Here is a 16,255-nt window from a genome sequence, read left to right on the forward strand (position 1 = left end):
AATTGGCACTGATGAAACCACGTCGGTCATCAGGTTCGTTGGCTCTTGCTGAGCTTCACTGGCTACCGCTAAAGCAGAGGATCCAGTTTAAATCCCTTTGCCTGGTTTTTAAGGCCCTGCATGGACAAGGACCCAGACCCCTTCAGAACATTTTTACGTGGTATGTACCCACCAGATGCCTCCGTCCTGCTACTGCCTACTTGGTAAAAATTCCAAAGGTCCGGAAAGTCAAGTCAGTGGGTAGAGCTTTTAGCTTTGCTGCAGCTAAGCTCTGGAATGGCCTTCCCCTGGAACTCAGACAGTCGCAAGACCTTCTGCAGTTCAGGAGGAAACTTAAGACATGGTTGTTCCCTAGAGCTCAATAATTCCTTTTGGCACTATTTGCTCTTTCTGTTCCCCCCTAGCCGCATATCTTTGTATCATGTACTGTAGCGCCGAGATGCCCGTTGGGTGATTGCTGCGCTTTATAAATACTCTATACAATACAATACAATACAATATTGTTTTTCACTATTGAAAGGCTATCTGTCCAGTAGGATAGAATGGATAGTACGGATAGTACTGGGTAACATTTTCTGAGTATAGCTTCCCATTGGGACAAGCTAGATGAATGGAATTTAGTATGCCTGAACTCAGAATGTAGAAATGCATCTTTTAGTAAACATGATTTTTATGTTCTGTGTCTGAAAATGGCACTTTTAGAAAGTAGGTATTTTCTTGCCTAGCCATCCTGTGTGCCTCTGTTGTATTGTGGCTTGACTGTCGGGCTTTGGAATGACGGGTGCTGGCGATGTGCATTCTCTTCAGATAGACACTGGGGGGGGTGAGGTGTGTCCTGCCTTTCCTGGATGAGTCAGGGCTGAGCTGAATAGACCTGGGCTGCATTTAGAGTAGTAGTAGGAGATTTCCTTGCACCTGAAGGGGCCTGGTAAGCCTTGGACAATGCTGTCTCCACCTTTTGCCAGGAAACTGGCCCAGAGAGGACAAAACTGGCTTGGAATGCGCCCAGACACTCTCTGCCCAAGAGAGCAAAAAAAAAACTTGGTATAAATATTGGGATCTAGACCCCAGAACTTTAGAACTCACTTGGATCAAGGAACCTGCCAAGAAGAAGCACTAGAATAACTGCCAGGAGGAGTACTGCCCCTTTGCTGTGTTATGCTTTGCTGGGTTGTCCTGCAGTTGCCGCCGCCACCACCGAGCCACTGCTTGCACCGCAAACTGTGGGCACCGCACTTTGCACCGCCTTGCTTCACTCCACTGCCATGTTCTCACTGATGACGTCACTGCACGCTGACTTCAACACCCATGACTGCACCGTGGTTTGGGGGCACCGCCCCAACCGACATGGCAACCTGGGCCCACCGACACCTGCTCCCATCAACTGACACTGCAGCTTGCACTTTGACCTGTCAGCACCGCAACGAGCACGCCCCACTTCGCACCGCAACCCTGGTCTCACCCACGTTGCTAGACAACCGTCCCTGAGCTTCTGCCTGTACCGCGACTTGAGGGCACCGCAGGCTGCACCACTACGTTTAACATCGCAACTGCAATGGTTTGCCATGACCGGCCCGCACCAACGCGATCAGCCGCAACCTAAGGACTGTTTACGAGTCTGCTGACACGGATGCAGGTACGCACCAATGCGGTCAGCCGGAACTGTTAGATTCTATTGTTTTCATCACCGCGGTAGCCCCGGACGGAGCTACCGGTTTTAAGGAACCACAATTTAAAGTCATTCTTACAAAGTGCATATTTTTGATTACTGTATGTTGGTCTTTTATTGTTTTGGTCTTGTTTGCACAGATAAATATTGGTTATTTTTCTAAAACTGGTGTGGTGTCCGTTTGTAGTGTTTTCACTGCATTACTATATGTTATATACTTCACACACTGCCTCTGAGATAGATTAGCCTCATGCCAAGCTATCAAGGGGGTGAGCAGCGGTTAAATTACAAGTGTATCCCCCTTATCCTGACTAGAAGGAAGGGTCCCTATTTGGACAAAGGTGCAAACCATTGCCAACTAGAGACGCCCATTTCTAACAAGTTGTAAATCCTTCCTCTCCAGGAACATAAAAAACTGAAAATAATATATTTTGAAAATGTTACAGTACAAACAAGACCGTAAAGAAAACTGAATTGCATAAAGTTAATTGAGTAATGAACATCCAGGCTTCTAAAAATCTAATCGTCCACTAACTATGGTGAGTCAGATTTTATCGGGTTGCGCTATATTTAGAACCTACTTGCCCTTAAATCTTGTTTTCATCTTGTCACATTTGCTCTGTGTTCAGAGACAGAAGTCAGAAGTCAGTTTACAAATACTTTCCCTTCTCTGAGTGCAGAGTTCTAGAATGTTGTAAAGGGAACTGGCTAACATGCTGTATGAAGTGGGAAGTGAAAGGCTGTAGGGTATCAGGGTTTTCCTAACACACATTTAAATAGCTAATAAGTCAACTGTAGAAATATTTTGAAATATATTTCAATAGTTGTGAAAGCCCATTTTTTGTTCTTCTGTGTGATGAAAACAATATTTTAATTAGATGAAAGACAAATCAAAACAATTTACTTGGTGATGCGCAAATGATAAATATGTTTTCTGAAACCCAATTTTCACAAATTATCGTTAATACACCATATAGTTTTATCAGTTAATCTGCGAGGTAGTGGGAAGGTTTTTAGACATTTTTTTTAAATATACTGTTTATAAATGACAATGCGCTACCACATCATGCTTTAGTAATATATTTATTAAAAGAGAGTGTTTAAACAAGCACTGAGAAACACACCTGCCCCTGTCCAAATGACAATGCTATTAGTTAACTGAGAGGCAAGTCAGAGATCATGTGTACCCTATACATTTGTGCTAGATTCTTATTACACATGGAGCAAACGTTGAATCTATTTAATCAAACAAAATAATTTTGTTTTGTACAGCAGAAATGCTGAACTCACATATTCGAAGGTGCACTCATATGTGTGAATAAAGAAAAAGGCGACTGTAAAATTAAATATTTGCCATTGATCACACAATTTGAGACCAGTTTATCGGTCAAGTACATTACAGTTAGGTTGATTAGATTATTCAAGTTACTCGACCTGCAGGTCTAGTAACATTTTTATGATTTTACGAGGCCTGAGATCACATTTGAGGCTTCTCAATGGACAGGCAAGAAGAAGAAAATAAGTTAGTGTTAGGAACTGTGCCTCACGTATATTTGAAATGTGCTATTTGAAATCACAAGTAGGTCAAGGCCTGCCACTGTCAATCTTTTACATTACATTAAACAAAGTGTAAACATTGCATTTGCGACTCGCTAGTTTTAATTAAAAGCACAGATTTATTGATTTTGGAATCTGCGTCCACAATCCTTCCCTTTCTGGTCAGGGCCCCAAGAATCCTAGAACCTTCCTAGCCCTGCCAAGTTTCCCAGGTCTAAGCATGATGTGCCGCACCAGTCCACTTTTTTTATTTGAATTCTGGGACTTGTAGTCTTGAATATTCCATTATAAAACAGGACTACAACATCCAGAATTCTAAGGGAAAAAAATCTGGACTGTAGCAGAACATCATGCATGGAACTGTTAACTTTTCAGCTAAGTTGACCCTGCCGGGGTGGCAAGGGCAGTAGTGGTTGCAAAGGACAAGTCTGGGGTCACCGGTGTGAGGTGACCCCTCCAATTAATGTCGAGACATGTCACTGCGGTGACTGTGGAGCTTCAACTGTCCTTTGACAGTTGGACATGTTCATCAGCCAGTGTAGTATCCTATCGTGGGTGTTGTATCCTAGTAACCCTGCTACTGTGTTCTGTATCCTAGTGATAGTTGCCAGTCTCCAGGTTTGGTAAAAAAATTAGTATAGTAGTTGAAAGGCACAAATTCTTCTCTAGAGCGCAACAACCAGGTGAGTCAGTAGAACAGTACATTTCTGTTCTTAGGACATTTGCATCAACATGTAGATTTAAAGAGTTACAAGAAGAAATAACAAGGGGCCAATTTATTAACAGAACTAGCAATGTCAAAATACAAAAGAAACTACTAGATTTAAAGGGCCCTTCATTACAAAAGACAATAGAAGTAGCGAGATGCATAGAGAATACCTCAAGATATGTTAAAGAACTGAATTTGGACCAAGTTAAGGATAAAGGGGAGTCCTCTAAGATTTGAGCTGTTGAAAAAAATAGCATTAAGAAAAGTGACAAGAACATTAAGAGTTTTCAACCTAAACACAATCGTGTATGTTTTCGATGTGACAGCATAAGGCATACTGCTGATTCCAAAAAATGTATAGCAACCAAAGAAAAATGTTACAAATGCAAAAAAACTGGGCTCTTTGCACGCATGTGCAAAGCAGGTTCATCTAATAATTGGAAACGCACAGTACATGCAATAGGGGAGTATAGCGAAGAGGGCTCAACTGATGAAAGAGATGCGATTGAAGTGTGTGTTGTATATGACAACACCATCAATGAGATTCATGAAGGTTACAACCCTCCAAATTGCATGCTAGGCATTAATGGTACTAAAATTTTGGTTTGGGCAGAGTCATGCTATCCTTACACTATCATAGATAAAGACGCTTGGGAGAAAATTGGCAAATGTGAGTTGGATTCACCTGACATTGAACTCGTGGGTTATTGCGGGGCTAAAATTCCTTTATTAGGATTCTTTAAATGCAAACTTTCACACAAAGCAAGGTAATAACCAGCAATGTGTATGTGGTAGAAAAGGGTGGAGCCCTAGGGTAGTGTGAACAAAAAATGATAGGTATTAAGCAAGACCCCAACCACCCCCAACAGGTACTTGCAATGAAAGATACTGAGAGAACCAAATGGAGTGTAAAGTACCCCAAGTTGTTTGAAAATGAGCTGGGAAGTGTAACCAAATTTGAACTCCGGATTGTTCTTAAAAGCAACAATGTTCCCTGTGTTCACAAGGGAGGGAATCTTCAATTTGCACTCAGAGAGCAATTAAGGAAAGAACTGCAGAGGTTATGCGACGCACAAGTCATTGAGCCAATTGAATCTTCTGAATGGCTTAGACCCATTGTTTTGGCGGGCAAATCTGATGGAAATTTGCGCATGTGTATTGACATGAGAGACCTTAATCGTAACCTGACCGTTACCCACTGCCACATATTAATGAGATGGTATCGTCTGTTACTAATGCAGCATACTTTTCCTTAATCGATCTCTCAAGTGCGCATCACCAAGTACGGTTACACCCAGCATCAAGACATCTCACTTCGTTTATAAAACCAGAGGGAGCTATCCGAATTGTGCGGATGCCATTTGGTTTTGCCTCCGCTTCTGCTGTATTCCAAAGGGTGATGTGCAAAATTTTGCGAAACATGCCCAAGGTCTTAGTGCTTCAAGACGATGTTTTGGTGTGGAGTTCAGAAAAGGAAGAGCATGATCTTATTTTGGATAAAACATTGAACAAGTTGCAACACGCAGGCTTAACTGTGGGAGTTGACAAGTGCAAATTTGGTGTGGAACAGATAGACTATCTGGGGCACACGTTGTAAAAAATGGGAGTTAAACCAAAAGAAAAACTGTTGGACGCCATTGCTGATGCACCATCACCCAAAGACAAGGAATAATTGCGATCATTCCTTGGGTTGGCGGAATTTATTTGAAGTTCGTCCAACACCTTGCTGACAAAGTGCACGTTTTCAGAGTGGTCAGGAATGGACAAGGAAGTGGAGGTGTGTGTACAAGGTTGTTTAGATTGCATGTGCAGCGACAAGTCACATTGGATTGAAGAATCTCCCATTGCCCCAACCTAGTTTCCCAGTGAGCCATGGGAAAAGGTGGCCATGGATATCTGTGGGCCTTTCACCACCAAAGGGATAATGAACAAGTTTGCCCTTGTAATGATCATTCTAAGTGGCCTGAGGTTGCGTTTCCCAGTGAAATTAAAACTTCCAATGTTATTGAATTTTGTGACCAAATTTTCCACAGGGAGGGATGCCCAGGCACTTTGGTTACAGATAATGGGCCTCAGTTCATGGCGGAAGGGTTTAAAACGTACTTATCCATAATGGGTATTGTACACTATGCTACAGCAGTTTATAACCCCAGGGAAAATGGTCTTGTTAAGAGATTCAACCGAGTGTTGAAGGAATGTGTTCAGTTGAGGTGGCGACTGCAAGGAGGCAGTGAAAGAAATGTGGAGCTACCGATCTACACCTCATTCTGTCACTAAGGAGACTCCTTTCATGCTCTTAAAGGGAAGACAGCTGGGGTCAAGGGTGTCTCCAGCATGGATGTTCAATGGACGTACATATCATCTGGACAGAAAGAATTTGATGGACAGGATTCAAGAACACCAGACCAAGTAAGTAAAGAGGCATAATGACAAATTGAAAAGGGGAAGGTGAGTGTTTGCAGTGAGTGATTTGGTGAGAACTAATAATCCAAGCACCCAGAAGACAGCTTTGTCGAGATGGTCGGTAGCAATGCGTGTTACAAAAGTAGTGGGCAACAACATGTGGTTATCTGATGGCAAAAGGTGGAATGTCCGTCGAGTTACAATGTGCAATGCACTTGAGCGGACCATGTGGATGAATAAATCGGGCGGTGGTTTGTTGGATGAGGTGACTGATGTAAAGGCCACTGTGAAGGATAAGGAATCACAGGTTAGGAGACGTCCCAAGTGGCAAAGTGACTATGTGTGCAATTAACTATGTACCTTTTGTTCTACTATGTTCTCCATGTTTGTGCAATTAACAATGTAGAGTTCAATTCTTCTGTTCAGATGTTATGTTTCATATTTGCATTCTTATAGGTTTCATTATTGTATTGTTATTGGGAGAGGGAGATGTGTTGTATCCTAGTAACCCTGCTACAGTGTTCTGTAGCCTAGTGATGGTTGCCAGTCTCCAGGTTCTGGAAGACTGGACTTGACTTGGTGAGACAGTTGATGCTGAGGAGGACATGTCCACGGGTTGCTCTTTGTAACTTAATTAACGACTTCCTAACCTGATCTCTTCTGTTCTTCCCACGTCTACTTTCGCTGATAGTTTTTTTCATACCCAGATCTTTGGCTTTGTATTCTGGGGACTGTATTAGGGTTGACACCGTTCCAAGATAAACAAGCATTTGCAATGCAATCGGTCTCGCCTTAGGGACCTTATATGTATTTAGCTAGCCAGCACATTAGCCTGGGTGCTGAAACATCTACTGTTCTTAAACATGGAGGGAAAGTAAGCACCAAAGTGCGTGACATACCAGGTATAGGAACACATGGAGAGAAACAGGGCCGGACTGGGAACAGAAACCGGCCCTGGCAAACTGCTCAGCCAGACCCCTGGGGTGAGGGGGAGTGCAGCTGAGCAGTTTGCGAGGGCTGTTTTCAGCCGGTTTTGTTAGTGGGCCGATATTGCCAACCCCCGGTAACAAAAACGGCCCCCAGGGGGCCAAAACCGACCACCACCCTAGCCGCCTACCTGGGATACGCCCGGTGCCCGCTATGGCCAGTCCGGCCCTGGAGAGAAATATTGCCTATAAAGCTCTGCTTTTAATATTAAATCAGGGCCTTCGGTGGTCGTATCACTGAAAATACAAGATTTGAAAAAAATATTGTTTATGGGTTGTAATATGTCGTAATGTATTATATATTTTGTATTGTGTTTCCTTAATGTTTAGTGTATTACTTTAACCATTAGATCATTAGCAGAATGTTGTTTGCATTAGGTCACTAGTGGAATGTATATTACTTTAATATTCTGTTGCACTGGAATCTCTAGCCCATTGAAGGCTCTGCTGTTGTAACTGGAGGTCATGGGTCTTTCTATGGAATAAACAAGACTTCACTTCAACATTGCTTCGTCTGGATGTTGTTATTTATGCCATACTACATTATATGGCGACGATTTACTGGATTATTTGGACCCACCAACGCATTTTTTATCTGGATTGTATTTTTTCTTGCTGCCACTTTAAAGTAACAACCGAGGATCTACACGGGGAAATTCAAAAGAAATTCAACATTCTGCAACACGTTGGATCAATGTGGAGTTTCCTATGGTGCGTCCTGTTGTGCAAGCTGGCGGTAATGTACATTTAATGATTTCTATCATTACTAGTTGTGACCAACTGACTAGGTGTTATTGTTCGAAACGGTAACAAGCTTTCTCTCCCACTACTGCATCCTTCAAACAAGATTCTCACGCTTACCTAATCAGCGTTTGAAAAGTTAATTGTTTGCTGACTGCTGGATTCTCTTTGCTGGTTCCTTTATCCGAATGCGAGTGGAGCGTGCACGTCATCACAACATCTAATGTTACCAAAACAAGTTCTACTTCCTCTCAAAAGCACGTCGAGCACTTTTGGCGGCCATTTTTTCTAGTTGGGAAAGATTTCATTGGCATTCCTAACTTTCACGTTGTTTTTCTTCAGATTAATTTTGGAACAGTTCAATTCAACCATTTTCAACCAAGAATTGCTTATTTTGGACATATTTTCATTGGTTTTCTTCTTTTCACTTCAAGGTTCACAATTTATATTGTATTTATTTTCATTGTGTTTCATTTCACATTGTGCTTATATTCTATTCTGTGATAAGCACACATTGATACTGTGACATGGCTTCTGCTAACACAGTCTTGCAACCACCTCCATTTCTTGAGATTGCTGGCAAACCATTAACACCGTGGCATAAATGGTTCAGGGTATTTGAAAATTATCTTGAAGCCATTGATACCAGCAAATTCTCAGCCTCAAGGAAAAAAGCTTTGTTATTTAACCATATAGGCAGTGCTGGTCAAGAACTTTTTGATAATTTACCAGTTTTTCCTGCACCTTCTGGAGACGAAACTTGGGATGTTTTCAAAGAAGCTTTAGCACGTATTGGTAAACAGTATGTTGATGAACCATCAGTTATGGTTTAGAGACACACATTTTTTAAACGCAAACTGACGTCCGAAGAATCTATTGAAGAATATTTAGCGGTATTGCGTGTTTTAGCCTCAAAATGTGTTTTGGGTAATTATTTAGATACTGCGTTGGGTGATCAATTAGTATTTAATTGTTTCAATAAGAAGATACAAGAACGTATTTTAACATGCAAAAATCCATTGCTTGATGAAGTTATGGATATAGCCAGAAGTATTGAACGTTCTGTGGTATCATCTAAAATTTTAACTGAATCTTCAACTACAATTTCTTCAGAAAATGTGAAAGTTGCACAAGTCAATGCTGTGCATAATGCTAATGATCCTGATGTTAATTTGATTTCACATAAGAACATACCTAGAAAAACAACTGAAAAGAGGGTTGGAGGGGCATGCTACAGGTGTGGTTCAAGGTTTCATATGGGCAATTATCCGAATTGTCCAGCTCAAGGAAAAAGATGCAACAATTGCAAAAAAATTGGACATTTTTACACTGTATGTAATTCTAACAAAACAAAATTCAAAGTTAGTCAACTTGATGTTGAGAATGACATTTTTGCCAAAGCTATTATTAATGTTTCATTATCTTTCGAAGTTAATGCTTTAGGGGATTCTGAAAAAAAGTGTAAAGGTCCCATCTATGAAGTACAAATTGGTGTGACTGACCTTGGTATTATGGCAGATTCAGGATCTCCCATTACCATCCTAGCTGAAAACACGTTCAATAAGTTTTGGTCTGGAAAACTATTTAAGTCTACCAATATAAATCCCAAAGCATTTGGTGAGTATGATATAATCATGAAGGGTTACTTTGATGACAGCATTATATTTAAAGGAAGGAACATTTTTACTAAAATTTACGTTGCAGTCAATGGACGTGATATACTGGGTTGGCAAGATCAGGTTAAACTAGGTATTATACTCAGACCTAGTCATGATGAACCTGTCATTCTTCGTGATATGCCAGTGCCTGCTGTACAAGAAACCAATGTACCTGAAGGGTTTATACAGAACCTGTGTTCTAAATTTCTGGAAGTCTTTTAAAAAAAGATTGGAATGGTTAAAGAATTTCAACATACTGTTAAATTGAAAAGTAATGCCATTCTTGTAATACAAAAAGTAAGACCTGTTCCACTTTCTGCTAGGGAAGATGTAAAACAAGCATTTGCAATGCAATAGGTCTCGCATTAATAAGAGTTAAAGCTATTGGCATTGCAAATGATAATACTTTTTATTTATCTTTTGTTATAAGTAACAAATAAATGAAAGCCATTATTGATTGATGGCTGGTGACCCACAGGTAAGAAGTATCCCACAAACACTGCAATGTTGCTTTGAACCTTAGATCCCGTTTGTGGTGATTGCTACAGTTGTAGGCGCTGTTCTGTTTTATAGGAGCAGTGAAAGGGAATCCCATTATGATAGAAGGAAGACGGAAACTTTATAATAAGAAAAGAGCAAACTGTTTGTAAGTGTGCTAGGAGAGGAATACTAACATATATGAAGTTGAGGGAAAAAAGGCAAACAAATACTAATTTTGAAAAAAGTATTTAACAAACCTGAAGTCCTATTGGTAATTAGTATTCCGTGTTAAATTATAATGCATTCTGGGATATATACTTTGTCCTCCTTGTTTAAAAAGTAGACTCCCGTAATCAAAGGTAATATAGTTTGAGAAATTTAAATAAGCAAATCCCAGAGCAAGGCACACCGGAGTGCGATGAGGGAGAGAACAGGGAGTCTGTGGGGCAGGAGAATAAAGGGACCCTAATATTACGAATGGCTGTTCTTCTTTAAGTCACTTGTAGCATAAGATACATGCCGAGCAGACTCACGGCGCTAGCTGGGGCTTTGCCTGGCTTTGCTCCGTTTTGCTATGATGTACCTGTTTGCCGGGCATACTGTTTGTTTATTTAGACATTATTAAATCACGCGAGTTGTTTATTAGTTTATGTGTGAAGTTTTATATAGCGCCGGACATTATCCAAAGATTCTAAAGCGCTTTACAAGCGACCAGTCACAGCTGCAAAGAACAGGGAGTTTAAAAAAAGAAATGCATCTGTTTCACCACCCTTTTGAGACGTCTATTGCTAAGGTACTGGAAAGGAGGGCAGGGACTAAGCATCGTGGTCGTGTACGCTTGGGGTGAGAGGAGCTGCACCCCGACCCTGGTCCAAACTGCGAATGCAAACACAGAAAGCAAGGGGGCTGGCTGCGTCCTTGATAATTCCAGTGAGGTGCGGGGAAGGGAACCTGGCGACTCCCCCTCCAGATGCGCCGACCTGAAACACACAATAAGGGAAGTGGAGACAGCAGCCTGTAAGGGTGTGCAGGTCTCCCAGCCAGTGATAGAGGGGGTGGGCAGCGAGAGCAGCCTGTCCTCCCCGTGACCCTGTGCGTTCTGTGCCTGCTTTAATGTGAAAGCCGATCTCTTGTCTTTATGGTGCCATGTGTTTGAAACACATGGTCCCATAATGATAACACCCCACCAGCGCTAAAGCCGGCCCTACCCTCCCGGGTGACAGTGCGCGCTACAAATCTGCCTGGCAGGGCTGCAATACATTTAATGGGGCAAGACCAGCGTTTGTTAATATGACTGATACAGTTTTAATCAAATGGGTCCAGTGTTTCTCAGCGGGCCATGTTTCAGAAGAGGGAATTTACTTTTACTGTGAAGTGGCACTACCCTGTGAGGGCATCTGTCAACAGAGGAGTACCAGCAGACATGTTGAGAAGTTTTAGCAGGAACCAGGCCGTAACATATTTTTCCAGCCAAAAGTATTTAACAAACCTGAAGTCCTATTGGTAATTAGTATTCCGTGTTAAATTATAATGCATTCTGGTATATATACTTTGTCCTCCTTGTTTAAAAAGTAGACTCCCGTAATCAAAGGGAATATAGTTCAAAAAATTTAAATAAGCAAATCCCAGAGCAAGGCACACCGGAGTGCGATGAGGGAGAGAACAGGGAGTCTGTGGGGCAGGAGAATAAAGGGACCCTAATATTACGAATGGCTGTTCTTCTTTAAGTCACTTGTAGCATAAGATACACGCCGAGCGGTGTCACGGCGCTAGCTGGGACTTTGCCTGGCTTTGCTCCATTTTGCTGTGATGTACCTGTTTGCCGGGCATACTGTTTGTTTGTTTAGACATTATTGAATCACGCGAGTTGTTTATTAGTGTATGTGTGAAGTTTTATATAGCGCCGGACATTATCCAAAGATTCTGAAGCGCTTTAGAAGCGACCAGTCACAGCTTGTTCACAAACTCTACGCGATTTTCTTGGCTGCCTATTTCCCCTGAGAGTTCCCCTATGCAGTCATACCGTTAATGTTTCCTAGTCCTACATTGTTATTTAAAATCATATATAGTTTTACAATGTCAGAAAGATGGACTGTGTGTTCATCTTTTTTCCCCATCATTTATGAATACGCAAAAGAGCAATGAGCCGATACTAGCTCTGCTAGATACCAGTCATGTGGCATACGAGGACCTCCATGGAGAATAAAAGCTGAGAGACTTTTGAACACAGCCTGACTACGGGGGACAGTAAAATCTGGAACACATTGTGGAAGGAGAGAAGCAGACGCAGCTCCGTGGGTTGCAAACAGAAAATTGCTTCACAACATAGCTGTGGCACGATCATTCTGCCAGAGTATGTTAGAGGATTTACAACAGATTATCAGAGGGCCTGAAAATGCTTGTGGCTGGCTACAGAAACGTAAAACAGAGGGTGTCAGACTGGCACTAGAATGTGGCTGCCTGTGGAATGGTCAACGTAAACCCGAATAGACGTTTGTAGAGGGTAAAGAATGGACACAGGAGTGGGAAAGGGTCCAAAAAGGACAAGCATTGGCCACACGCGCGCCTCGCGCTTAAAGTAAAAAAAAAAATCTCGCTGAGCACGGTGGCTGGCAAAGCCAAACAGTGGCTGAATCATTCCTGGCTGACTTGAAATTCATTCAATGGAGTTGAAAGGTTGTGGAAGTGTCGAACGTTATGGAAAGTGAGGGAAAGCTGTTTAGGAGCTATGACGTTTCAGTTCTTCAAGGATCTATTATGGAATATCGAAAGTAACAACATCCCGGTAGACGAATATTGAATACAGGATATAACAAGAGGCACTGAAGCTGACGAGGAGGGAGTGGGAGGCGGGAGTGGGGGCGGGCGAAGTGGTGCGGGCCGCAGTTGTAAAAGGCAGGGAGAGGGTGAGATTGAGGAAGGGAAAGATAGGGATCAAAGGAAAAAACAAGGGGGTGGCAAATGGTGTGCACTTTGATGTCCTCAGTGGCCGCGCGGCTCACTGAGGACATCAAAGCAAGTGATCAGGCAGTGCTTTTCAGGCTGCCAAATGGTGCGCGCGCACAGGGCACATGCACTGTATTTGGAGGCCTGAAAAGCCACTGTTTGCACTTCCAAAACTCGCTTACTATAAGTCTCGCCAGAGCAGCGCTAAAGCGCTGTCTCAGACGAGACCTAAAAATTATTAGATGATATGTGTTCCCAAGGTATTGTTAACCAATTAGAATCTTCAGAATGGGTTTCGGCAGCTGTCGTTGCACGCAAAAGTATGGGTGATATATGCCTATGTGCGGATTTGAGAGTTCTCAATAGAAACATTCTTGTAGACTGCCTTCCCCTTCCCCGAATTCATGAAATGTTGGCCAAATTAGGAGGAAGCAAATATTTTTCTACCATCGATCTACGTTCTGCGTACCATCAAATTCCCTTATCTGAAGATTCGCAACCTCTTACAACATTTGTGACACCTTTTGGCGTGTATATGTACAAGCGTAAGCCATTTGGCCTGGCATCCGCTGTCAGTGTTTTTCAAAGGTTAATGGATCAACTGTTTGGGGGTGAGAAAGGTATACAGGCTTTCCAAGACGATATATTAATCTACACTGAAAATTATGATCAACACATAATCTTGTAAGAAAAGGTTTTGACTAAACTGGGTTCTCAAGGAATGACCATCAATTTTGATAAATGCAAACTTATTTCTCAAGAAGTCAATTATTTGGTGCATAATATTTCTAAAGATGGTATTAAACCTAAAGTTTCGTTGTTGAAAAGTATTAATGATGCACCAATTCCAACAGACAAGGATTCACTTAGAGCCTTTCTTTATTTAAGTGAATATTATGCACGTTTTGTTCAGGGCTATGCAGTCATTGTTCAACCTTTGAGAAATCTTCTGAAGAAAAACGCTAAGCATGTATGGTCTGATGAATGTCAAAGCACTTTTGTTTTAGTCAAAATGTTAATTACTACTGCTTCAGCTATTAAACCTTTTACTCATGGTGAGGAATGTATCATTACAGTAGATGCTAGTGCTAAAGGTCTTGGCACAGTATTAAGCCAAATGGTAAATGGTCAGGAGTGCACTGTTGCGTTTGCATCACGCACTCTTAATGATGCTGAAAATAATTATAGTACAATTGAGCGCGAAGCACTTGCATGTTCATGGGCTTCTGAGAAATTCAAAATGTATATTTGGGGTACAAAATTTCAATTGCATACAGATCATAAGCCTTTAATTTATTTGTTAGGGGATAGTTCTTCTAATAAGGCTTCCTCTAGACTCATTAGATTATTAGCAAGACTACAAGAGTTTAATTTTGAGATAAAGTATATTCCAGGAGGCAAAAATGTCAGAGCGGGTTGTCTATCACGGTTACCTCTAGACGGTGACTGTGTTGATAGTGATGAGGGAATGGATTTGGAATATGTTTTTACAGTTAGTGATATAAATGAACAATTTAAAATTTCAGAAAAAGAATGGTTTGATAGTTGTGATAAGGATGATTGTATTATTCAGGTTAAGAAATTTCTGATTCAAGGTTGGCCATGTAAAAGGAGTATGTCTACAGATGTCAAAATAATTTTTTCCCAGGGTGCTTCAGAGTTATCTGTAGTTAATAACATTCTAGTTAGGCAGGATTTGTTTGTTCCACCGACTAATCTTAAGGCTAAAATTATTTCGTTGGTTCACAATCGTCATTTCGGTATTACTGCAACTGCAAAGAAAATTAAACAAATGTATTGGTGGCCTGGAATTGATGGCCAAGTTAAAAGATTTGTGGAAACATGTTCTGAATGTTTATGTTCTGACAAACATTGGGGAACAACTACAGTCCCTTTATGTCCTGTGAATTGGCCGAATAATGCTTGGGAAAAAATAGGTCTTGATTTCACTGGACCGTTTAATGTTTTAAAGGTGACAAAAGATTTCTTATTGTTGCTATTGACTACTTTTCTAAGTAGTTGTATTTTCTTTTGTCAAAAGTGCAGACTCAGCTTCTGTTGTTTCATTTTTGAAGCACTTATTTTGTATTGAAGGTAGAGTAAAGGAAATTGTTACGGACAATGGGTCTCATTTTGTATCTGAAGATTTCTCTAAATTTTGGGATAAACATGATGTTAAACATATTCTTGCACCATTGTATAGTCCATCTTCCAATGGTCTAGTAGAAAGAGCTAATCGCTTAATAAAAGATGGAGTTCAGACACTAATTGCCAATAACTTAGATGTGGCTGAATATTTACATTTTAAAGTATGGAATTATAATATCACTCCACAAAGCACTACTAATGTTGCTCCTTTTGTGTTATTGAGAGGGAGAAAACCTATTTCAGCTCTTAGTCCAACATGGTTATTGGATAAAGTTGAACAAGCTCACAATATCGATTTACAAGATGTTCGGGAACATGTCAAAAGGAAACAAGATTTGCATAAACACTATTATGACAAAAGAATGCATGTGAAAGAAGGTGTTCTCAGTATTGGTGATTGGGTTTTAATTAAAAAACCTATTAGAGTAGGGAAAGGTTGTTCGAAGTTTTCAGAACCAGTGAAAGTATTGAAAATAACTAGAATGGCAGTCTTATTACAGAATAAGGGATGGTGGAATAGAAAAGCTTTAGTTAAGGTGACAGGTGAACAAGCTAAAATAATCCTACAAAAAATCAGTTCTACAAGAGAGAATGAAAGAAGTGATTGGTATGACCTTGATACTTTGACTCATGCAGCTTGACATGAAAGGCTGCAAATTGGTGGAGCAACCTCTTCTAGTGTTAACTTGGATAGAGGCGATATTCCCACGATAAATTCTGCAACACAGTCAAATGTTACTTCTGGAGGTGACGGAGACAACTTGACTAGATGTAGTTCTAGAGTAAGATCAGCTCCCATTCACTCCAGAGATGATGTATATTATTAGTCTATTTTTGTTTATTAAAAAAAGGGGGGGGGTAATATGTGGTGTTGTATTATATATTTTGTATTGTGTTTCCTTAATGTTTACTGTATTACTTTAATCATTTGATCATTAGTAGAATGTTCTTTGCGTTA

This window comes from Triturus cristatus, chromosome 9 (genome assembly GCF_964204655.1).
Source record: "Triturus cristatus chromosome 9, aTriCri1.1, whole genome shotgun sequence".
Classification (NCBI taxonomy): domain Eukaryota; kingdom Metazoa; phylum Chordata; class Amphibia; order Caudata; family Salamandridae; genus Triturus; species Triturus cristatus.